This window comes from Lonchura striata, chromosome 3 (genome assembly GCF_050655825.1).
Source record: "Lonchura striata isolate lonStrDom1 chromosome 3, ASM5065582v1, whole genome shotgun sequence".
Lineage (NCBI taxonomy): Eukaryota > Metazoa > Chordata > Aves > Passeriformes > Estrildidae > Lonchura > Lonchura striata.
The window spans coordinates 7,876,107-7,902,376 of NC_140705.1; the positions used below are offsets into that span (position 1 = coordinate 7,876,107).

The 26,270-nt window shown below is 39.3% G+C and overlaps 1 protein-coding gene and 1 long non-coding RNA gene across 8 annotated transcripts in view; one reads left to right on the forward strand and one right to left on the reverse strand.

The window, feature by feature from the left end:
* KLHL29 (kelch like family member 29) overlaps positions 1-26,270 on the reverse strand; it is a 387,294-nt gene that overhangs the window by 110,780 nt on the left and 250,244 nt on the right. The gene's annotated exons all lie outside the window — the stretch shown is intronic.
* On the forward strand, positions 11,101-25,986 carry LOC146767784 (uncharacterized). The gene is made up of 4 exons (XR_014954196.1): positions 11,101-11,601; positions 21,357-21,597; positions 22,385-22,505; positions 24,756-25,986. It is a non-coding gene; the product is annotated as an uncharacterized LOC146767784 (long non-coding RNA).

Here is a 26,270-nt window from a genome sequence, read left to right on the forward strand (position 1 = left end):
TTAGTCTTCTGTGACATGCATTATTATCAAGTTTACATATATAATTCCTATAAATCGTGTATACATTTTTGTGCACATCTGCTTCTGAGACTTATAGCTGTATATGTCTTGCTTCCTTCAGCTAAACAAAAATAAAATCTTTGTGTCCGTAGTCTTTCTCTACACTTTTTGCAATTGTACCTGCACAATTAGGTAGGGCTATAATAGCTCTATGCCTTATAATGTAAGTTTTCCAGTAAAATGCTCTCTTAGTTTCAATAACCCAAAAAGAATTGGCAGAAAGACAGTATATTTATTCACTCAGCTGAATTTCCAGTGCTATATGCTGAATTCCTAGCACTTCTTTGTGATCTGCTTATATCCCACTGGCATTACTGAGCCTCTGGTATCCCGACAGACTGGGGCCTTCCAGAATTCTGCCCCCATTAGTCTATTTCTGGAGACTTTTATTGCAGCCTTTGATGAACAAGGACATGGAAACTGTAATCTGAGAGTTATCCAAATCTGTTTGTAGCTGGTGGCCTGATGGGCTCTAACAAAGTAAAAATAATAGTAGGGAAGAAGGAGGAGGAGGAGGAGGAGGAGGAGGAGGAGGAGGAGGAAGAGGTGGAGAAGGACAGGGAGGATGACGATGAGGAATCCACAGTCAAAACTCTTCAAATTAAGTCAGGAAATATTCTAGCATCCCTCTGCTGCTTCAGGAATGCTTGTCAGGTTGGGGGAATAGTTATTATCCCAGGCCCTACACCAGGCATTCAGAGATGGTAACATCAGACAGATCTGCCTGTAGAGCTTTTTATGCTAAGTAATGGCAACTAAATCAGCAGCAGCAGCAAAAACATCTCTCCATGACAATATACTTGGATTTCCAGGAAGGGGATGGGCTAAACCAGATGGCAGATGTACCACATTCCACATTTACCTGCACTTTTCCCGTCACTGCATTCTGACAGTAAATGCTCATACTGGCACGGATACTTGTTCATTTCTCTCCAGTCCTTTGCATGTTGGCCCTCAAGAGAAAAGCTCTTTGCTTTTTAAATGCTTTCACGTTTTCCTTCTCATACTGGAACATCCTCAGATGGCCCAGCCTTTTCTGAAGTTCTTTGTAATTTTCCCAGTTGGAAATAGCTGTTTATTTTAGACTAATGGCTGTCTTGAAAGCTTAGTGAATAGGGAGAGAAAGCTATCTGGGCACACAAACAGGTTACAATTAGTTTTTCACGGAGTATATTTTAATTGCAGACCATTTTATATTTATCTTCATTAAAAAAGAAGCTTTATGTTTTTCCCATGTACCCATAGACCAATCTGCGAAAAACTGAGTGATTTTTCTAACAGCTAATTGCTATAGAAGTACCAATGGATTTACTTCTAAAACCATAATCTTAAGTCACAGACATAGAATGTTCTTAATTTTAACAAGGAAAAATTGTTCTTATTAAACCTTTAATTTTTCTGATGTGAGGTGGAAGACTGTCACACTGACACTAAAGAAAACTGAAGATGTTCTTCAGGGAAATTTTTAGAATCAAGATAAAGCAATGATAAGAATTATTTTTTTGGTTCAAGTGAAAAGTCAAGTTAACCATAGGAAGGGAAATAGCAGGAGCTGTCAGAAATTGCTCACATTCTGAAGTTTAGGGATAATCCTCTAATGACCTTTGTAAGTACAAAGGTAATAAAAGAAGAAACTTTAATAGAAAACAAAAATGAGAGTTAACCCAGAGATTCAAAGGAATAGTCACTAAAAGGGCTCTGAATCTATACTGAGAAATTCCAAGATATGTTGGCTCTTCCTTTCAGATGTAGAAAGATCTAAAGGTCTTTAAGGCTGTACGATAAAACCTCTTTGTGAAGATGAAAGAAGTATACTTTATATTACATTTTGGTTTGCACATGCATCATCACGGGCCATGCTGTGAAGCTGAGAGCCCTCAGAAACCCCACCACACTTTCAAATGACTGCTTCAAGTTTTAATGAACTGGGTGGACTTTAAAAATTTGTTTATTATCCATTTGCCTCAAATAACTTGGGACTAACAAATCACAACCCAAGCTTGCAGACTTTTTATCTATCACTAGCACTAGCCCAGGGGAAGCAAGAGAATGTCTTTGAACAAGGATTGATAAGATGTCTATTGACTGAGGATAAAGCTGAGCCATGCTGAGAAAGCAAAGTAGTTCATGGTGATTTTGTACAGCTAATGTCTGATTGGTGAAAAGGCGCTTCTGAAACACTCTAAAATTAAATCTGTCTCAGTGGCATAGATGGATGCAAAGTACCATTAAACACAAGATCCAGGCAAGGCAATGTACCCCCACAATGACTTCTATAAAAGCAATCACTGAGTAAATACACAAATGCTTTGTCTTAGGTCAAAATTATTTTGCCTCCAAGACCTGGATTTTGATGATAAGTAATGTAACGAGATTGGACTGGGGACCACCAAATTCTTTTCACTCAACATTTTTTGCTCTTGAGTACTCATGTACTCTACTGCGACAAAGCTCTGGCAACTGGAGTATTTGCTTTATTGAATAAACAAATTTCCAAACCCATAGTGTTGCCATCTACTATGTAAATTGTATTTTCACTGGTGATGGCAAAGAGAAAGAGGCCAAGTGTTATTTTTGCTTTTAGCATATGACAGGCAGTAGGAGACAAAAGATAAATTGAAAAAACGAGGCATTCAGACATGCTCTGCAGCTAGAATGCATATAACTTCCTGACTTCAGGCTGTCAGTAACCCATTAACTAAGAGAAAACTGAGTTTGACACAGATGTGAGACAGACTTAACTTGAGGGACTTTTACATTTAAAACCCTAACTTATTTAATTTCTGTGAATAAAAGAAGCCCAAAGGAACAAAACCCTGAGAGTGGTCACCAGTGTACTCATGCTGAAAACAGGTATGTGGACTAAAAGAGGCATTTTAACATCTTTTCCAAGATATAATAATTCATTAAGGACTTTCTAAGATGTCTAATAAAATATTCTTAAAAAATCAAATGAGATGTTAAGACACGTGCATATTTTCTTGGGGTAAATCCTCTCAATCTAATTTCTCTAATGACTGTCCCACATCCTCAGGGTTGGTGCTACAGTATTGTCAGCAATTACAGAGTTGGGGAAGGAGGGGAGGACTAAGAACAGCCTGTGCATGTTTTTTTTCCCTGGGGTAGGCTCTGAAGAACGTGCTGCACCAGACAAAGCTACCTGGAACTCTGGGTCCCTCAACCTCAGAGGCAAATCTGGCTGTGCACTTGATACCAACTTCAATGTCCAGCTTGGGTTTCACTCAAGGAATGGTGAGAAGGCTGATGAAACACAGCTTCAGCCATTTGTCAGTTTTAAAAACAACAACACAAAAAAACCCCAAAAACCCAAAGAGACCAGCAGGAGTAAGTGAGCCAAGTCAGTCCTCATTCTGGCCTTTTATTGCGAGGTTTATTGCCTTGGTAGCTCAGGAAATGCTTTTGAAAGTGGTGTACTTTAACGTATAGCAAAATAAAAATGCTAATCGATAGCCTCTCTATAGGAGCAACTACCTTATGCCAATTAAAGTGCCTTAGAGAAAAAGAGACTTCTAAAAACCAATTTTGAATCTTACAGTGGGGTTTGAGGTTGGGAGAGGGGCTGAAATCCAATTTCCCCTAAGGCAAGATTAGCAAAACACTATTTAACAGCGAGGTCTGCATGTAAAAGGATGCAGCTAATATGCCTGTCTAGCTGCCATGTTGTAAGCCAGGCTAACGGCGTTATAGCATCCATTAGGGTGTTGCACACAAATGTTACAGTTTGATCAATTCCCACTGCTGGCAGTGGTTTTTTTAGTTTCAAAAGCAGGGGAAAAAAAAAAGCCCTTATATGAAATAACGTGCCATTGCAATGTTTGACTGTGCTTAAAGCTATGGAGGAGGAATGGTTGGAGAATTCTGGCTGAAACGAACCCCAAAATCCACTATTTCATACCACTCTCAGATGCAATATATTTTGTAACCACAGTGACAGTTTATTATATGCCCCATAAAAACAAAGCCATGAGACAGCATCTGTGATGAACAGCCCATAACCAATGCCCCAGTAAGGATGTAACAAGTGAGGGTTGTATAAAACTGGCTTTATTTTATGGAAAAGGACTACAAAAACTGGCTGTTAAAGTATATAAAAATTTGTACAGTACAAAATCTGTATAAATAAAATAAGCTAAGTCTCTCCTGCCTCCCTCTAGTGGTTGATTCATAGAAACCATGGTGGTCAGTCTACACTTGATTATTTAATTTGGGCAAAGAGCCAGGATTGGAAGATAAAGGTTCAGCTTCTCTACTAGCAGATGGTACTACAGAGGATGTTGTCCATCTGATGCTGTCCGTATGTGGGCTGAAGGAACAGCATGCTGTCACTCCTAGCCTAATGAATTAGGAAGATTTGATGGAAAGAATCATAGAGACCTTATGAAATAAAGGGCTAGAATTTGCAACAGAACAAAAACCAAACCATTTTAAGAGTGAATATGGGAGAAAAATGAGAAAAACACAAACAGAGGAAACAACCTGCAAAAGCATTCACAGAGAAGAGGGAAGATTGTGCCATTACTCAGAACTCATGAATAGGTGTTTGTAAGCTTGGGTTCCCTGAAGATACATCTGAATTAGTAATTTCACCTTTGCCAGAGTACACTCTTCTGCACTAGAACTCAGTTGTCTCTGCCACTCACTGTGGTTTTGGTCTGTGCCAAACAGCACTCTCCTAACAGGACAGGGATCATTCCCAAGAGACCACTTACACTTAGGCACCCTCTCTTGATGAGTGCATGATTTTAAGAAGAGGATGAAACCTGTTAAGTGCCATCTGGATGTCTGTACCAGGGACCCATCCCATACATCCTTAATTTATTGGTTTAGGTGTGGTCTGAGGGGCTTAATTAACCCAAAAGATTCAGGTAGTACTGATTTCAGCATCAAATTAGTTCCCTACAGAACATATAGGAAGTCTAATGGGCTTTCACACAGGAAAGCAGTGTCTATTAGATTCTGGGTGTCTACTAGATTCTGGGCAGCAGGCTTTTCCCCCGCCCCCAAAATTTTTTTCATCTCTAAGAACCTGATTTGCCAAGAGAGAGCAAATAGGTCCTGGAGGGCAAACTGCACAATTCAGAGAGCAGCTATAAGGGAAACTTTCAAAGAAGAGATTTAAACTAGCTCTGTAACTAGTTGAAAGTTATGCTTTTCCCCAGCTAATTTTATTTTTAAGGAACTCTTCAAAAATCTAGACTCATAGAACTGCAGAATAATTTAGGTTTGAAGGGACCTCTGAACTGTTCAAATAATTTCTAATAGAAATACAGAAGCCCAAGTCTTGCATTTCGAAAGAAGAACTTGAAATCTAAAATAACCATAAAACACCTCTTCCCCTTAACTGTGGATAAGGTGAGGAAACTGAGACCTGTAAGGCAGTCTGCAAGAAGTACCAGGATTTAAGCTCAGCATCCCAAATGACACACCTCTATCCCAGGTGCTAAAATTTTCGGTCCAATCAACAGAGAAGATGGCCAGTCCTGCAGCAACGCTTTCATCCACTGATGATAGATGGAGACCAGTCATTGAGCCACTCAGGAGCTAACAGTGTATCAGGAAAAGCTAGGACCAGCATTTAGAAACCGATTCAAGGACCAAATCATAATTTTCCCTGATGTATTTGAAGTAGTTGAAGTCTTGTGTAACAGTGTGGGTCCTGGCTCTGCAAATGCTTTTGATCAGGTACAGCAATTTAGGAAGGATATAGTCCACCAACTTCAGTGAAAAGCACTATTTTTGGCTTCAGGACCAGAGGGGCACTCATAATTCACAGACTGCTTGGTGCAGCCACCTTTTACTTTTTCTTTTTGTGTAATAAATGCTATCTGTAAATTATTTGTATGTAAGCAAAAAATAATGCAACAGTATAAAAGAGCAGCTGTACAAAATAAACAAGGTAACTTGCAGGAAAGATGCAAAAGTAGGTAGAGGCTGCAATTCTGGTGTCCCTGCTAGGGATTATTATATAGAAGTTTGTCTGAGTGGCTTTATACAAAAGCTCCTAAAATACCATGGTTTATCGACGTTCTTCTTCCTTTCCTTATACCTGCCTCAACATATAAAATTCACAGAATCACAGAATATGCTGCACTGGAAGGGACCCAAAAAGATCATCAAGTCCAACTCCCTGTTTTGCACAGGACCATCCCCAAGAGTTACATCATGTGCTGTAAAATTGTAATATAACTCTTTTTTCCATTGTTCACAGGGTCTCTGAGATTGTTATGCTGGAAACAATGAAAAAGACCCTCAAATAACAGAGTTACAAGCTGACTCTTTCACCATTTTGCAGCCAGCATCCAAGGTATCAGAAGACTAAAAACTGTGTATTTATAAAAAGTCTTCTCTAAAGTAAATTTAGGACAAAGATAGCAAAAAGCCATTCTGAGGAAGTATTTTACACATTCTGAAAATCTAGCTAATGAATCAAGCTTGCAAAAGCAAACAAACCTCAACTGTGTTTATTTAAGCTTCCAAGCAGACAGACACATGCAGGTGCATCCGCCTTTGGAGGAACAACAAACCAGAGATTACTACTATTTGCATATGGCAGTGCCTTGAGGTTCAGTCAAGGATCAGATCCCCACTGTGGGAACTGCTGTCTGGACATGCAGCAGGAGGTGGCCCATTCCTCACAACATTTGTGATTTATTGGCCCAAACTTGTAGCAGATGCTGAGGTTGTGAATGGTGAACATGCTTGCTCAGCACCACTCATTCCTAGGCCTGGGTTATGCTCCACAGCAAGGTCAAATCAGGGAATCAGGTAAAGTGAGATGGCTGTATATAACATGGATTATATTAAGATGAGAAATCTTTGTGTCCATCTAAGTACTGCCCTTGAAATGGAAAGGAACACTTATTTTGAACTCTGGAGGGCTGAATGGCCAAGAGGCACTTAGTGAAACCCTCGATGGGGATAAGGGATCCATGCAGGCTTGTTGAACTCCTGTCACCTCAGACCCTCTGTGTTAAACCGAACCCTAAGGCACCTTTAGGATCACATCCACTACTCCCTCTCCTTTGCATGGTGTTTCACACCTAGTCCATTTTCCCCTCTTTCTCAGTTTCCTTTTTTGTCTCCTGTCTAACTAATTCCAAGCATGACCAGCTTTGGAATTAATTTAGCTGCATGATATCATCACCACGACAGGCTCAGCCAGCTTGAGCTGCTGTAGCCCAGTGTGAAGGAGAAGGGGTGGGAGGAGAGGAGTGTGTGCTGGCCAGATGTCCTCCTGGAATGGAGAGGGACACCAGGGCCAGGAGCTTTGGATACCTGTGTGGACTGAGCCTCTCTCTTGCATACATGTGCAGCAAGTGAATAAAGCAAAACAGGAGTGTTTCTCCCTTTTCTTCTTACCTTCCTTTGCTTTGTTCATCCAAAGAACAGGGATAATCTTCCAATCTGCAGCTAAGCCTCCTCGACTTCACACTGTTGTCTTTCTCTGCGAGGATATCTGGCACCACCTTGAAGGTTGGCTAAGAAAAGAGGTTTGCTTTTCTGCTTCTTTTTTACAGTCCTTCAGCTAAAGCAAAAGGAGCACTCAGACTTTTCAATAAGGGGCCATGTAAATGCCTCAGTGAAATTAAAGTACTCCAGATTATCACAATGAAAAATATTATCTTTCAGGTTGTCCTTCCTTATGCTTTACTTGCTGATCTCAGTTGAAGATTAGAGAAGGTTGAATGTCCTTTTCAAACTCCATCTGTGCTAAATCTGTATAGCTTCATATTTAAGCTTTTCACAGCATTTTTGCTATTAAAAGTGCTACAAAGAATCAAGTCAAATTAAGGACAACATATCTCAGCAACTCTATGTGACTCGCAGCGAGAGACAGGGCTTTCACATGCTCCTCCAAAACATTTCAGAAATGACACTCATTAATACAGTCAGCACTAAACTATGTTGGGCATTATCTGAGACTGATGTAGAGTGTGTGAGTGTAGGTGCAGTCACAGATAAGACAGAAAATAGAGAGTGTAAATGCCTTAAATTCCTGATCACTGCAGGGCCCTCCTCACCAATAAGAATTTTCAGAGCTGCTAGATTCCTGTCTCCCTCTTTTCTTTTCCAGTTGGGTGTGGCATTCTTAGTTTCCTATATTTAACCACTTCTGCCCAGCAGCTGCTGCCTTTTCCCCAGGAGCTGGTCAGCTGCATGGATTCTAAGAAAAGTGTTTAGTGTCCAACAGGTGCTGGATCTGGACTTGCATCATTCAGTGCCAAATGGCTGTGGGCTGCTACCCAGTTCTCTAGGACAGGCACTTGCAGAACCACTTTGATTTACAACTCTCTGGTTTGGGTGGGCAATTCAACAAAACTGAACAAGTTCCCAAACAGAAAACTCACAAGGATCTAAGATGCTGGTGATGATCTGGAGTTTTCACCCCGTCTTCCTCTGGCACAGTACAGCTGTGCATTTCCAACTTTCACTACAGGTGACAGATTTCAGAGAGGAAGAATACTGTGGCTCCTGGTATGTAAGGCAAGTGATCCTCGGACTGTCCTAAGAGATGTTTCACACAAGGTGCAATGTTTCACCCATTACTGCAGAAGATGGGACACAAAAGCCCAGGAGGTCCCTTCTAGCCTTGCATTTCTAAAACCCACTGCGGCAGCAGCTTTCTCCACAGAAAGCAACAGGCACAACTGTCCCAGGCATTGTCCTGGGTAAGGCTATGAGAAGATCAGAGAAAAGAATGATAAACAATTATTATCTTCATTTGCTGCACCTGTTGTTGTGAAAATGTGCAATGTGTTATGGAGATTTGTTTACCAAAGGGTGATTTCTTAATTGGCCAACGATGATGGTGTTTGGATTTCAAGGACCAATTAGGTCAAACTATATCAGACTGACTGTCAGGGTGATGAGTTTCTTAATAAGTATAGTGTAATAAAGTGATTGATCAGTCTTCTGGAATCATGGAGCTAATGCTAGTTATTACCTGGTGGGGACCCAGGAAACAACCCACTGCCATCCAAACAAATAAATAATAATTCATCAGCTTTGCAGCTTCCTCCAAAATAAAACAATACCTGGGTTTGTACCCCTCTCTCCTATTCTTCCTGGTTTGACTGGATCCATATTTATATACTCATATATTTTAACATATATACAGTCTTTTAATTAAGACTCTGTCCTTCAGCCTATTTCTGGCATCTGCATGATGCATCCCACAGTTCCACCAGCTGCTTCCCCACCTGCTTAAAAGCATACATACTTGGGGCCACTACAGCTATGGTCCTCCCAGCCATTCCCAGGATCCACTACAGGAAGGAGTGGCTTTAGTGCCTGCTGGCTTCTGAGATGCTACCTAAAGACAGAAAGAACCCGTGTTTGTATATAAGGGTCATTTATATGAATGTAAGTGAATGAGCACATGTGGCTCAGAAGAAACTGAGGCAAGATAGTGGCAGTTTCACCAAGGATTCCTGGAAGGCAAATTAGGGAAAAGAATTCCAAGTAAGATGAACTATTTTTTCATTATAAAGCAAGTTAACAATAAAGCATAGCCATAGGAAGGCATATGTTTGAACAATTTGGAGAAGGCAAGATTCTCAGCACAAATCAGTGAAGGTCCATTGCTTTCATTACATCACTGATGGCTTACACCAACTGAAGAGCTGCCCACTGTGCATAATTTCTCTGGACCGGGGTAGAAAAACCATTAGGCTACATGCTCTTTTAATTGCTAATGAAACTGCAATCAAGACTACTTCCAAAGGGATTTCAAAATTATCTGGTTCCTTTTTCAATGCAGAAAGTAGCTGGACTCTTCTACCACCACCAAGGAAAGTTTTAATAGCACTAGGAGGTAGGTTGCAACAGATATTTCACTGCCAAACACAGCAATGATTTAATGTAGGAGAAATGTTAATAATTCTATAATTCTTTGAAGTAGAAGTCTACCATCATTTAATAAGGAGGTTATGTTATTGTACATATTGACTGCAGCTCCTTCTGCATTGCTATAGATAGCTACTGTACTTAAAGTGGACATTAATGCAAATTTACAGTGAAATGCTGGCTGAATTACATATCACATCCCCATGAGACTATAATGAACTCCCCATAATTAATATTATTAATCATGGGCCTAGCACAGAGGGCACATATCATGCATTTCATGTCAAAGGTTCTTATTAATAAACATTCCCATTTTCCCAGATGGTGAGAGCTAGCAGCCTGCCAGAACTCCTTCTATCATTCAAACCTCTCCCAGCTTTATAACCCATAATAAAGCTCGGCTCTGTGCAGATATCTCTTCCCTCAGACTTGGGGTGGTCAGCACTTTGTGGGAGTCACCAGGCAACCGGCATGATGCTTCAAAGCTCTGTTTTCACTGAAACAATTCCACAATAAATCTGCATGGGGTCAATGGGGCTCGAGAAGTGACCTTTACAACCCCACGTGGCGAGACATGAAACGCTGAAGATCTGCTCAAATGCTGCAGGAAAAGGAAGTTCAAAACAGAGGTTTCACTTTGATTTTAACTCTCGCTGATACGCAGGGGTCTGGCAGTAAGTCAGCGGCCCAAAGCTATCATGTCATCATAGCCATACTCATTTCTGAGATGCAGTTTTGCTGCAGCAGATAACTTTTAAACTGCTCCTATAAAAATCTTTCAATGCCAGGAACTGAAAAAGCTCCAGATTCTTTTCTCTTAGCTGCCTGTAGTTTCCATCAGAGGTGAACAATATTTTTCATGTAAAGCTTTTTGTACTTTATCTTTCTTCTGGCTTCTTCTTTACTTTTCAATGGTGATGTGATGTCAAATAATAAAAATGTCACTAAATTCCATGTTCTCTTATGAAAAGTAATAGTAACTTCTGCTAAAGATAGCTCTGCACTCTGAATCATTGACAAGATAATGGTTTCATTAATGTGTACTTTGGGACCCTATAGTTATGTATCTATCTGCATGCATCCCTGAAGTTACTATGGCCTATGTCAAGGCCTCCTTGAGGAGCTTAGCATCTATGGAATCCAGAACAGCTCTGTGCATCAAGACTTAAACAAATATTTATTAGATTTTTTTTTTTTTACCCTGAAGATATTATTCCAGTGTAGTCCTACTATCATTCTGAATTATTCTTCTTTATTCCTATGGCAGTGTGCTTCCCTCTTCTCCTAGCCTGACCTTTATTTCCTGTAATTCTCTCCAAGTAAAAACCACCAGTGGGGTCATCATTAATGTCTGGTCATGGTTGCTGTATCCAGCTCAAAGTGGACACAGATAACAACACAACAGCCAAGGGCCAATCTAAGCAGTTCACCCACCCAACTACAGTGTTGAACAAGGTCTGACTCAAGGAAAATTTAGGCGAAGTTAACATGTGTGGTTGGTATGCAAATATCACTATGAGTCAATTACCACGCTCCATAAATAGTGGAAAGCCCAGGGCCTGCTGAGCTCCCCTGCTTGGCAGCAGGCTGCACACCAAGAGCTCCCCTTGGGTAGGGACACCTCTCAAGGTTACTCCTCAAAACTGAAAGATTTCTTGCCACAAGAGGTTCTTGGTAAGTGATTAATAGCATGCTAAACTTCGAAATCTTAGCTACATGATACAAAGGATCGGGTGCACACAGATAATTCTTTAAGACAAACTGTTGGGACTAAGTCTAGATCCAGTAGCACCTAAACTCCTCTCTAAAAAGGAGTTTAGAATGCAAGTGGAGGGTCCTTTTTGATTCTCATGACTGAAGGACATGGTCTCCCTGATAATTTTGTCTGACCCTGTCCTCCCTACAGTAAATAACCAAGTGTATCTTGTCACCAGATTTTGTTTAACCACTGCTGTGTTTACTATCAAACTTTCTAAAATCACTGTTTTATATCAACAAACATATTGGTGCTTCACTCTTATGAGTGAAACTTGTCACTCATAGACAAGAAGTCACTCTAAGTACATTTGTAACAGCACAATTGCATCAGTGCTGAGGAGCTGTGCTCTTCTCACTAAACAAATGCAATTAATCTAAAACTTCTAGAAGATGGCTCCTAACAGCCCTTCTCAGTACTTGAATACCAGAGATGGAAGAAGTATCTTTTTTTCAGTGCAGTCAAGGAAAGATCAGCCTGGCTCTGACCTAAGCTGCAATAAACAAACTAACAGTTTCACTTCTGAGCTTGTTTTGTGTCTGCTATCCATATTTAAGATGCTATTTTTTCACAAGCTGAGAAAGGAAGGCTGGCTTTGCTTCCCAATCCCGGTTTTAAGTGAAGAGGGGCCTGCTGCTGAGAAACAGGAGAGCTCTGATCTCACACCAGCTCTATCTGAGGAATCTGTGATGGTTGTTAACTGCTGGGACTCCTGCATCAGTGCTGAAAATGATCTGGCAGGATAAAAAAGCAGTCTGGACTAAGGAAGTACAGTGAGCCAGGCTCAGACTTCATCTCAGGCATGCATTCACTCACGGTGTTAAAAATGGCAGCAACCCAACACGTGGCGAGCTAAACCGCCTCCATAAGGACCATTGCTGACAGCTGCTGTCACCCTCCTCAAGCACAAACCTTCTGGCCAGCACCTGCCTGCCTGTTCCTGCTGACCAATGCAGTTTGCTTGAGAGTTTTTGGGGCTATTTGTAGAGTTTCAAGAGTTCAAACTGACCATTTGCTCTACTCTCTGACATCCTTCCAAGAAGCCAACTGAGAGAATAACCTAAACTCTGCCAGAATATACTGAGAGTTTTCTAATCTGTCCTGCATCTCCCAAAATGCCTCTCTGAAATAAAAACCTGTTTATAGGAAGAGAAATAAAAAAAAAAAGAAATCCAGCATTGCCAAAGGGAAGTGTGAGAAAAGGGAGGGAGAGAGGGAACTGGATGAAGACAAGCTGTCTTTTAGAAAGTACAACTGTTATTCCCTTTTGTTGCCTTCCCTTATCCTGTCCTGTGGGCATGTGGGCTAATTACCATAGCTTGTACACGCCTGCTGCTGTATTACATGGGATTTAATACACACAAGTCTTTGTTGGGAATTCTGCTTGTGTGGGAAGTAGTTGGATAAAAAAAAGTAAACGAAAGTCAGAACTTTCAAAATCTAACTTTTCCTACTTTACTGGCATCTAGCGCCAGCTGCACAAGTCAATGAAGATTAACCTTCCTCCCTACCCCTTGGATATCCAGTAAACTCAGATTTGATCCGGATGTTCTGATTTCCATGCAGCTAAAATGCAATCAAATGCTTGATTTTGGGGGATAGATTTGCTTAAATTGTATTAATTCACAAGGATAAACACAATTAGTAGAGCTCATTAGCTTGCAAAATGTAATTTATTTTCTTGAATATACCCATTTCCTTGGATGAAGAGCTCCATTAGGTTTATTATATTTGCAAAGCTTATATAAAAATCCAAACCATGGCAACAAAGAGAAAATTGTTACTACACAGTCACAGCAGTCACTTTTCCATGTTAAATAAGTTTGGCATTTATTTATATTTAAATGAGAATATCTACCACTATCAAGACCAGGATATGGGGCAAGTTCTTATACAGAATATAATTAAAACTAATTCAAGCAACAAATGTGGCCTGAAATTAAAATAGCCCCCAACTTCTTTAACTGAAAAATGATTCAATGTTCTCCCTCAAAACCTGTTTGCAATTGCTTAATTATCATAACTAGCAATAGTAAAGGGATGCTGGCCGCTTACAGGCTCATCAGATGGGTCTGCATTTAGGCACGTCTGGTCTGCTTAGTGCTGTGCTTTAATTTTGCTGAGATATAAAGGCTAGAGAGTGCAGAAAATGAATACATGGCAAAGTACCTGTCATTACTTGTATCATATTACTGAGGTATTCTACGTGCACAATACGAAGGCGGCTGGTCCAATTTTCACACTGTTATCATTTTTGATATTATACTGTCTAAAAGCAGTGACACACAAAAGAAATGCTTTTATCATTCTCAGTGCAAGGATGATACTAATTACATCATCTGTCATCATTATACAGCTAAACAAAACTTTTCTTTCACAGGAAACTGTCATTTAGCAAATTAACGGGTAATGACCCATAATATACAAAAGATTGAAATTTGGGAATTACACTCACATTAGTTTGTTTTCTGCTTTCCCCTCAATTTTAGTCCCCTGATACATCATGAAAAGAAAGAGAGATGGAGAATTTCTTCAACTATTTAATTTGCCAATAGCCCTACCATAATTTTGGAAACTGATGCAGGATCATCTCCGTCCATATCAGTGAATAGTTTCGTTCTGCTTAATGATACAGACAGTCTGCCAAGCCAGTAAAAGCCAGATGTTAGTACAGTGATGCACAGAAACCTGCTGCTGGGGCCAGATTTTCAAAATCAGACATGAAACAATGAGCCTACATTTGCTGCCAGATAATGGACGAATGCTCAGAAATCAGGTACTGGGATGTGAGTTGCCTCCTAAAACCTCATCAGGTCATGTAAGACGATGGATGGAGGAGGCACCTGAGGTGTCCCAGCAAGGAGCCCACAGTAAGTCCAGGTAGGGTGAACATCCCTCCAAGAGCACTCCTGCTGCCTGGACTCTACTTCCAACCCGGTGTAACTCTGCAGTGAGCTGTGTTTGGGAAATGTTCAAGTGCCTCTTCTGAAACAGAGGTATGTAGGGATTACAAGAGGCACAAACCATTGTGGATGAGTTCTTAGTGCAAACTCCCACACTTCTGGGAAGGAAGAAGAATAAAGAGACTTTCTTTTTGATTTGTGTTCTTTAATGTAGAAACAAACATAGGGTAGCAGGTGGATAAGAATACAGACTTTAAGTGTCAGGTACTTACTGGTACCTGGTACTTAGTACCAAGACAATGTAGCAAATCCATCTCAGTCCAGAGAAGTACATTTTAGACAGATCTTTCCTCAATCTGAACTTCTGTGGCCCAGATCAGTTATTTTCTTTCATCATGTACCAGCTACAATGTGGGGAAAATAAAAAGGGAAATGCCACAGTGAATTAAGAATAAAAATAATGGCAAAGACTAGTGAATTTTATATGAACCAGCCATGTCAGTGGAAGCTTCAGTCATCAGTAGGTGCTTCAGATACAGTAAGAGCAATTAAGCACTTGGCCTTTCATTCCCATCGTCCACATCAGGGTGTTTAGAACTTTTCTCTTGCCCATAAAATGATTTCCTGACTTAAGTGAAATTCTGAACTGAATGTATCTGTAAAGTCAGAGGAGTTCTCAGGCCCAATTTATCATTGTTAAAGTGGATTAAAGGATTTTTTATTAGTAACACTTAGAGCTCACTTGTTCATGCACTTGGAGACTTCTACCAGAGGAAACCTTCCCCAGCAGACAGCCAGGCCAAATCAAAAGCTGGAAATGAGCGTGTGATGAGCACATCACACAGGCTGATGAGGATCGTGATGAGCTGGGAATTAGTGAGGAAGCCTTTGAGAAAAGGCCGAGCTCTGGTGGAAACCGCGAACGCGGCTCTTGTCCTTTTCTGAGTCACTGCTGAACGAAAAGCTTAAGCCCCCTGCGGGACACCGCACTACTGCAATGATGGCTCCTCAATGAGGTTATAAGCCTCTCTCTCAGCATTAACCCTCTTAGCAGGCCTTAGTGTTTTAAACAGTATAAGACAGCACTGGAAATTGTGTGAGATAAGAGTGTAAGTAGAAGTTCAACAAATCCTGAATCAAAACTGTTGACAATATATGTCCAAATTGGCTTTAGTGGTGCTAATGAAATGATACTTGGTAAATGACTGGATGTATCACATCCAGAAGTAGCTCTCCACAGGCAGAAGAGGAAAGCCATCTTGATCACAAAAAGGGGCTTAATGTGTTTGTTTACTCCACCCAATAGGCAAATACTGTATTAATTTTAGGTGATTTGAACCAACATTATCAAAATGCTCCCTTAATACAATGACAGTAAAATAATTTAAAGATTGTACTTTGTTATATTGCCAGCTCTTCTGACAGAGGAGCTATGTTCATGCTGAGCTGTCCATCTGCTGAGACTCTTGACTATCCATGAAATTTAAAATGGATTTGATGAGTTCAAGTTGTTAAAGTGCCTAAGTTCCTACATCACATCTATGGAAACCTAGTTAGTGCAGTAAAGAACCAAGAGTGATTCAGCTGGGCAACCAGGGGAGCCCAGTGCAGTGGTTACCACACTGGGCCCTGGTGCCCTCTGACATGTTCTGGGATAGCCAAGTCCCCTCCAAATAGCCAGAACCTGTGGGAGAGCTCTGCTCTCCCAGTACTCAGCAACCACATAACACATAGTAACACATCCAGGATCTACATGGCCCTAGCTGCCTGTGCTTTAATGACTGAGTGACATTCTTACTTTCTAAATTTAAGTATGGGAAGGAGTCTTACTTTACAGACCTGATTGCTGGTTTGGGCTCTTATAACCGAGACTTCAGTTTCGAATACAGATGATTTATCTTTCTCGTTTACTAACCACGTAATAACAATCCAAGATGCTATCATTGTCTTTTCCTTATTAGAGTGTCTTTTTTTACATATTCTGTTTTCCATTTAAGATTTTAAGTAAATGTCTCTTCATCTGTTTTAGGGACATAAATTCAAGATTCAAGCAAGGTTCCTTGAACTCTCCTGGTCCTCAGTTCATGGCTGACAGACACCTACTAACCTAGCCAAATAACTTTCTTCCCTCCAAACATGAAATATTAATTTCAGGGTCTTTGCATAGGTCCATACTATGTAATTATAAGCTAGATCCAGTCTGGGTAATTATAAATTATATTATTTAAATCACCTATCTTATTTCTCTTGGAGGAAATATGGGTACCCCTTTTTTGGGGGTACCTAGGTGGTCCCACTCCACTTCAGGGCTGGCTACCTCCTAACCCAGTGAGGAATTATATTAAAACCCCAACATTCTCAGTGCACTTCAATGGGTAGAAATGAGACAATGTTGCCAACTCAATATGTGTAAAAGGACTTCATATTTTTTAAATAGGTGCCGTCTCTCATTAAAACGTATTTTGATATTAAGAATTTGTCTTTTAAATATGTTAACACATTATTTCTAGGCAGTTGTATGGATCTTCAGTACATAAACAGCCCTTCTCTACTTTCTCTAAAACAAAAGGAAGACTTCAGTCTCAGGAAATACCAAAACTTACTGAAATACTGAATCTACCACCTCAACATCCACAGATTTGGACAAAAATACATGATAAAATAATTTCCTGGCTTTAGTAAAATTCTTGATTGAGTTTACCCTTAAACCCAAGAGGTGTTCTCAGTATCACTTTATCTCCCCAGAAGTGAGTGGATTAAGGCAGCCCTGACTGGTAACACTGAGATGCACTGCACAAGGTTTACCAATATGGAAGTTTTGAGAGAAAGAAAAAAAAAAATACAAGAGTAAAGTAATGATGGCTTATCCAAAAGCACGAGGCCAGTTCCAGCAAAGGGCTGTCGAACTAATTTAGTTTCTCAAGGAAGAAATTCTAATTGCTGTGGGCTTTTCACAGATAGTCTCTTCTTGAAATGTACTGAATTTCTGCTTGTGAGCAGATTTGACTGTCCTTGAACAGCTGATCCTTGGACAAGATGTCAAATTTGCTGTTCCAGCAAGTAAAAGACGATGAAGAGTTTGTTATTCTGGAGCTGAAGGAATATGAGCTGCTGTTCTTGATACATTTCTACAAATGAAAGACAGACTCATGCATTTCTTTGGAGTGTGATGGTTCTTTACATATGAATGATTAAATACCTGCATCTGTCTAAACCTGAAATCACCTGAGTGATTCCTGCTGGAGGTACGTGCTATCCATCCAGAAAAAAATTCTTCTAAAATGCTTCTAAACAGTGGGTTCCAAATCAGAGCTCTAGCCATCCTACAGAACAACCAAAACCCTCAAAAAAAAAAAAAAAAAAAAAAAAAAAAAAAAAGCGAGAATATCAAGTAGGAAAACATCTTACCACAGCAAATTCAGCCATCTAGAGAATCTGTAACAAAGTTCACACACAGCATGCTGGAAAAGGCAAAGAGCAGAATCTTGTACTTCCTAGGTTACAGGCAATGGGAATCTACTATCACTGCTCCTTCTTCTGTTTTATATAGGATGGTAGTTTTTTGTGCAAAATGATCCTTGGTTTAAAGGAACCACAGCTTTGGGGATGCAAGGAATATTTCCCTCTTCCTTCACAATGAAAAGGTCACACAGAGGAGTTGGGTTTTATATTGGATTTGGATACTCTATACATCAGTCAGACTGAACAGGAGTATCAGCTCACATTGCTCTTAAGACTTATTTTATTTTAGCTTAATTTGTCCTTTTTTTGCACCATCTTCCTCATCCTCACCCAAATACTTCCATGTGCAGACTGATGAGCAAAACACATTTTGTCTCTCTCTGAAACATCAGAGGATTCATGAATAAAAACCATAATATTCTCTTTAATCCTACATTCTTTTTATTTATTTTGAGTAATGCTAATGAGCAAAACTGTGTAAAATATAATGTACAAGGTCTTAAGGCAAACCATCCATTCTGTTTTAAGTATTACATAGTCATATGGTGAGAACTTGACTAAGCATCTTGGCACCTTCTCTAGGCAAATGCTTCTGACTTAAACAGTCTTGGTCAAGTATTTCTTTTGAACTTACTGATTTTTTTTTGCAGTCCAGAGATTTTTCCAGGGTAAATAAATAAAACACTTAATGCTGTAATTTTCTGAATTTAATAGGACAAAACTTCAGGCCACTTGTATTTGCGCATCTAGATGGTGGAAGTTTTGTCTATGAGTAATCATTTCTGCAAGCTTATCTACCCTCTCCCTTGTGATGATTTCATCCATAATGGTATTTTTCAGAAGATTTGAGGTGTTAGTTAATCCCATATTATTATTATTATTATTACTGTTGTTATTATTGACCATGACTCAAAGCCTGCCTCGCTGTGGGACAGTGGAGCTTATCATTACCAATCTCAAGGCACAGTAGGGTAAGAAAAGTCACTATTTGGAAATGTTTCAGTTTCACAGATCTGTTCAGATTTTTTAAATTTAACATGGGACAGAATAATTCTTATTCTAAATGCAATCAGACAGAAATTATTCTTTTTCATTCAGAATTTAGACACTTCTCCATTGAGGACTGCTGATTTGAAAAAAAAAAAAAAAAAAAGCATTTTTACTTTCTTGTAAGGAAACCAAAACTCATCTGCAATTTAATAAATCTGTTTCTCTGGAGATCTCCAGAGGTCACAGAATAGCCCATTTTGGGAACATTTATGTATATACATAAATGCACAGTCTGGCGCTGGATGGACCTAGTTTTTTGAGTTAGGACTGAGTGTGAAGTCCCCATTCTCTGCTGACACTGCAGCAGCTATAACCTGACTGTCCATGTTTTAAGTAATGATATCAAAAGAAGTGGAATTATGCTGCTGTGAAGAAGAAGAAATTTTAGTGGGGAATTTTGGGAAAAGCCAAACTTGTGGAGCAAACTGAATTCTCAGGAAAGGTAGCTTCAAAGTGGCTCCAGGCATAGGAGGACGGAATGAATGGGAACTGGTATGTTTCTCATTGTACCCAAAGGGATGGATGCAGACAAGGTTGCACCTAAATATGTGCCAAGAGTTGAACAAGACAGATGACCAAGGGAAGACAAGGTCAGAGAAACCAGATATTAAACATGAGTTCTGAAAGGAGAATGGAAACTCTGCAAGTATTTTTGACAATTAATAACTGCAACCAAATGCAGTTCCAGCTAACTGCAAGGGATTGCTGGAACAGTATTTGAAAGGATAGATACATGGATAGATACATGGATGGATGGATAAATGGATGGATAGGCAGCCTGCTTGAAAATTTGGTCTGTATTTATAAAAAGTTGCCACTTACGTATTCTGTGCCAAAAGAGATCCTCGATTTTGGTTATCATCCAGCCCCTGAGAAATTTTGCACCTTGTGAATATAGTGTTGTGTGGACGGGAGAGAAAATAGTAATTCAACAGAACTCTGCCGCCTCTCAGACTTATGTTGAATGCATTTGATGGCCACTGTCATGGACAAAACTATATTTGGTACGAAACCACATTCTAAGCTAACTTGAGACTACAGAGTGGGAAGGAAATCAAGGCAACTTCAAATGTATTACTGTCTAATTAACTAGGTGAGTCTGTAAATGATGACATAATATCATGCAACAGTAAAATTAAAGTTTTTCAGCTCTGTATTTTCAACAGATAAACTACAGTTGCAAATCTGACATTTATTTAAAAAAACAGATGTACAAAAAATAGCAGCAGGGACCAGATGACTTTTAAAAGCAGGTTCAGGGAGTTTTGACTCACTTCATCAACACCCCAATTTTTTTTTATGATAACCCACATAAAATATTGGTGGTGCTGAGAAGATCCTCCTCCAGTTGAAATGTGACATCTCAAGTCACTGATATACTGAGAGATGTCAATAAAAAGATAATTCAATCACCTTTTTTATGCTGTATGTTTAGCATGGCAATGTTCTAGGACAATTACAAGTCCTCTTTGACTCTTCAGTGCAGTAAATCTCTATCTGTCATGACCTGACCGACACTGACATTAAAAGGACAGGAATTATGAAAAATACCCTGCTTGGACCACAGAAAGTGGCAATGTATTTCATTTCCACTCAAGTGATGACTTAGATACTCTCATCAACTTCTCATTCCTGTTAGGATTATTTTAATCAAAGAAGATGGTAACTAATATTGATAAAAATTTGATTTTAGAGGACCTGCTTGCTTTAAGTTTATTACTGTGCATGAGCAAGCTAAAACATGAACCAGCAGTGTGGTCTTGCAGCTAAGAAGGCCAGTGATATTCTGGGCTGGCTGTATAGGCCAAATATTGCTATGAGATCATAGGAGGTGGCCCTGCTCCTCTACTCAGCACTGGTGAGGTGGCATGTCCAGTTCTGGGCTCCTCAATACAAGAGAGACATACTTGGAGAGTCCAGCAAAGGATCATGAAGATGGTAAAAGGACTGGAGAACCTCTCCTAGGAGTAGAGGTTGAGAAAGCTGGGGCTGTTCAGTCTGGAAAAGAGAAGGAGGCTCAACAGGATCTCATCAATGTATATAAATTGAAATTACATAAATGTATATAAATTGCACCTGAAGGGAGGGTGCAAAAAGGCTGGAGCCAGGCTTCTTTCATGATCCTCACTTGTCAGAACCAGAGGCACTGGGCACAAACTGAAACACAGAAAGCTCCTACTGAACATGAGGAAACATGTTTCTTGAGTGGGGGTCATTGACACTTGCTCAGAGGCTTTGTGCATTCTTCATCCTTGCAGATATTCAGAAGTCATCTGGACATGTTCCTGGGCAAACAGCTCTAAATGGCTGTGCCTGGCAAGGGGGCTGGACCAAACAACTTCCAGAAGTCCCTTCCAACCTCAACCATTCTGTGATTCTGTGAACTCTTATGCTTCATTACCAAGTTGAGCTTACAAATGACCACTACTCATCTGTGCCTTGGTACCATTGAGGCCATCCCAGAAAATCACCACTGTTCTAAGGAAAACCCAGTAAGAGGTATGCACAAAGCTAACACTTCCATGCTAACCTAACCCTGCTACAAGCAATTGGAGAGAATGAAGTTATTTCTACTGTGGATTTCCTTCCCTACAACTATGTGCATACATATCCATATATATGTATATACATGCACACAGACACACCATACAATTTTACATATAATTTTACATCTATAATTTTAATGATCTATTTATCTCTCTACCTTTCTAGACAAAAGGGAGGTTTTCCTAATGTTACACAGGCCATGTATTCTGGTGCAAGGCAGAGAATGGAAAAGAAGCTTTCTAGTGTCTTCATCACACAATATCCTTTAACTAATGTTACTAGTATAACAAATGGTAGGTTACATGAAGAATTTAAGCACTCTCCACCCCCCAGCATTCATGTCTGGAACTAGGTGCATTCACAGAAATGCAGGTCAAGCTGAAATCCCTTTGAAAATTCAACCTTTTCTGAAGAAAAAGTTGATAGTTATTGACAAAATGTTGTACTCTGCCTTGTTACTATTCATGATTAAGGAAAGCAAATATTGTCTGAGGCCTAATGAGAATTCCAATGCAATAAAGTCAAGTGTGAAAGGTGCAATCAATAAGTGATGATGCAACAGTATTCCTTTGTAGTTTTGTTATTGTTTAGTTCATGCTATTTGCTGATGCTTGAAAATGAAGTGTTAAGAAATTAGTGTTACAAGGATTAACATTTAGATTTTATTTCTGATATTGTTATGTTTCTACAGTCATTACACTCTGAACACTAATTAGCATCTGCTTTCTTTTCCCACTAGTTAAGGACTGCAAACCGAAGAGTTATAGAACACAAATACTATGGAAACGAACATCAGTATTTTCCATTAACATCCACAAATTAAACCCCATGATGTCCATGGTTAATTTTACACTGTAGGAGTAAGTACTGCAATAAAGTATTGTATTTTCCACATTTTTTTGCATTAGAAATTATGCTTCAAAGTATATCAAATTTATGAAGGGAGTGTTATTTCCAAATGTGTAATAGGTCTCAGATTCCAAGCTGGAATATTTATGTTCTACATGATGTCATAGGTATCCACCAAGGGCTCAGTTTTGGATTTACAAATATTGAATATCAGGAAGCATACTGCATCAGGAGACAGACAAGGACTACATTTCAGTTACTCAGTTTCTGCAAGGAAACAAATTTCTTCCAGTCCTTCATCAGACTGATTAATTCCTCTCTGTTTTGCTCAGCTGGATTGGCAGGCACAGATACGTTGGTCTCTGCCACTGTGCCATAGCACAGGACACTGGTACCTTGTGTCAGAAATTTAAGGGATGATTTTCTGTCTTCCCTGCAGGCATTTTGTACAAGTGACAATTTGTTCTGGACACATCATGTAGCCTGAAGATCCTGAAAATCAGTTTGAATATTCTTTGCAACTCTGTATTTTCTGAAGAAGCCATGTAAAAATTTGGCTATGAGAACTTCAGTGCATTTTCACTGAATACATTTACAATTAACATCTTTATGTTTCTGAATATTCTGCTTTATTAATTGCTCTGGCAGAACAAGATTTAGGACATGGATGGAAAACAAGGGCTAGGTTCTGTCCTAAAATATTTGGTTACATGTTTGTGTTAAGGTGTCATGGCTTTTGAAGTCAGCTAGGAGTATTTGGCATTAATCCTATCCAAAGGGAAACTACAGGTCTAAGCAGACACCTCCCAAAACTCCTGTTCATTGTGTATGGTAAAAGACCCCATGCATTTCACAAGGCTCTACAGTTCTTCATACATTGCTAAAAGCAGTAATTCCTTTGAAACTTCATTTCTGTCTCTTGTAATGTAACAAGTTTACAAATTCACTAAGTACTAAGATAATGTAGTTAACTTCTGTTTACAGAACGTAACCCATTCTGACCAAGAAGATTCTCTAGTCCATAAACAATTTTTCTTACAAATGGAACTAGGTAAAAATTAGCTGTAACACTGGAGAATGACTTATCTGTTTTATATAATGGTTGTTATTAAAATGCATCTTTTGCAAAGCCATGGAAATAACTCTTTCAGTCATGTGAGATCTCTTGACCTATTGCAAATAATAGGGCACACTTGCAGTGCCTTTAACTTTTGGCAACTTATTTGTTTACATGTATTTAGAAACAGCTGAAGAAGAAACTTAGTTCTGCATGAACCTAGTATAAAATGTACATACATACATGTATGTACATACATGTACACAGCCAAAGGAAAGTTAATTATGGGAAATAAAACATGATGTATTAAATTGGGTCCCTAAGAAAATCTAAAAATATAAGAAACCCTATCATATTAACCAGCAAGAACTGTTCTTTCACTTAAGGTATAGTTGGGCAATTATTCAAACCTGGACAAGACTGGATTGTCAAGTGAAATAATAATTCAGAGCTCCACAGGATAATGAGATAGATCTCAAGGCCATTAGCAGTGGCCCTTATTATAATACTGGCCAAGGTTCCCCAAGAAAGAGAGAGAATATTTAAATGAAACTTGTAGGGTACTAGTTTGAACTTGTATATTTGAACAGCTTAATACTGTCTCCTAGTTTCCATTCATTATTGGAGAGAAAGGTATCTACCATGTAAGACTGTGAAATCAGTCAGGCTTTTGAGACTGAAATCCCTGAGGGCAGAAACTAAAACATAAAATAATTGGATAATCAAGCCACACTGAAACTCACAGAGTTTATATTAAGAATCTTATTCTAGTGAGAGTTTAAGGTCTGGTTCAGCACCCAGTTGTCTCCTCTTTCCTGATTATTTCCCTCTCATTCAAAACAAGCAAATCCAACATATATCTCTTCTCTGACTTCAGGTGTGTCATAAAGAATTACAGTTTTAGACATAAGGGCTTTATAGGTTGGAAACAGAGGAAGGGATTACTTTCTCTCTATAAAATAGGTCCCGCTTATGAGACATTTGTATAGGCATGCTTCATTCTGTTCTGTTTGTTTGCTTTTAACCACTATGGGAATAACTCAATAGCTGGTAGTCACAGAGAAGCTCCCTAATCCCTGGAAAAACAGTTGTCTAGCCTGCAGTTTGTGAGGTACAGTACTAATGTATCAGCTAATGCATCAGCAATTGCCACGGATTAGAAATACTGCTCATTTCAATATTCTCCTTATGATCCTTCTCCTAGGTACAGGACTTTCCAAATACAGGACCAGATCTAGGTCTGGCATGCCTGGCATCCTCCACTGAGGAACTCTGCTCTGCACCTTAATGAACATCTCCTAGGATGACTGGTCCCTGGGGTGCTCGGACTATTAGGCTAGACTGGGGTTTACAGCAGGTTAAGCAAGAAGTCTGACTAAGAATTAGTAAATCAAATATTAAATACTGATTAAATATTTTACGATCTTTTTACTTAGGCTTTGATTTGAAGTTTACTTCATCTGCTAGCCAGAGATCTGCTGAAGGTTAATTGATGGAGGAAGAGTAAATAACTTATGCTCATGCTGCTGGCCCTAAGTATGCGAGGCATTTAAGACTATTCCTAACCTCAAGTGTGCAGTCACTGACATGCTCATTTGTCTCACTAGGTTAGTGTCACTAGGGCTCAGATATGTGATCAAATTACTGCCGTGAAAGTGGTTTAAGCTTATGTGTTTTCTCTTGTATTGTATATTTGCACATGTCCCCAGTGACACCAAGTAATCCTTTAAATTGCGTTAATTTGATCATGCATCTGAGTACCCAGTGCAGAAAATTGGGATAGGTGACTATGGGAAGTGGAGATGATGTCTCTTAGAAGACAAATAGCTCCTATGGAGGAGAGAGACATCCAGCAGAACTCAGTCTAGCAGGATAGAGTATAAATCTGTCCCCTTTCTCCTTCTACAAAATCAATGGTTTGTAACTTATAAACGTGACCTGACAAATTGCTTTTGTGGACTTTGGGCTTTTTTTTTCTTTTTTAAAGGGAAAGAATTAACAATACTCTTGTAATTGTTGGTTAATTTTTGGCTACTTAACTGAGCCAGTGACATTTAAAGCACATGTAGAGAGAACTCAAAGAAAAATTCAGAAGCTTATCATCCAGCAAGAGCCCTCATCATATTTGGGGTTTGGAGTTGGAAACTTAAAAGCAATCTGAATATCCAGTTTTACAAAAGTACTGCTGAGATTGTGTCTGAGCTCCTTTTCAAGGGAACTTTGGTAAGGGTTTACACATACCAAAGAACAATTTATGTAAAGAGCAGTGAGAGTTATTGGACTAATCATTTTTAATAGAGATTCCTTGTCTTTAATTCAGAGCTACACAACAGAACTTAATAGCTTGTGGCAAATAAATAATTTACACATGGATTGTGTCTGAATAAAAATGCATACATAAAATATCACAGACTTAATGAAGGTGCTGTTTTTTTTACAAAATCAATTTAATTGATTTTGCTGATAGGTCTGCATTAATATTTTTGTAAGCTCCATTTTGCTTTACCTGTACATGTGGCCCAGTCGTGATTTGTAAGGGAGGAAGGGAAAACTCTGCAAATGCAATTAGAAACTTGGAACACAGAGCATTGGTAGTTTTGAAGTGTCTGGAGTAAGACACTCGTAAATAGCACTCCACTGTGACCTGGTAGAGGGGCTCATTTACAGAGTACTCAGAAAAGGTCAGCCTCTCAGAACGCTCATGACTATTCAGTCATGT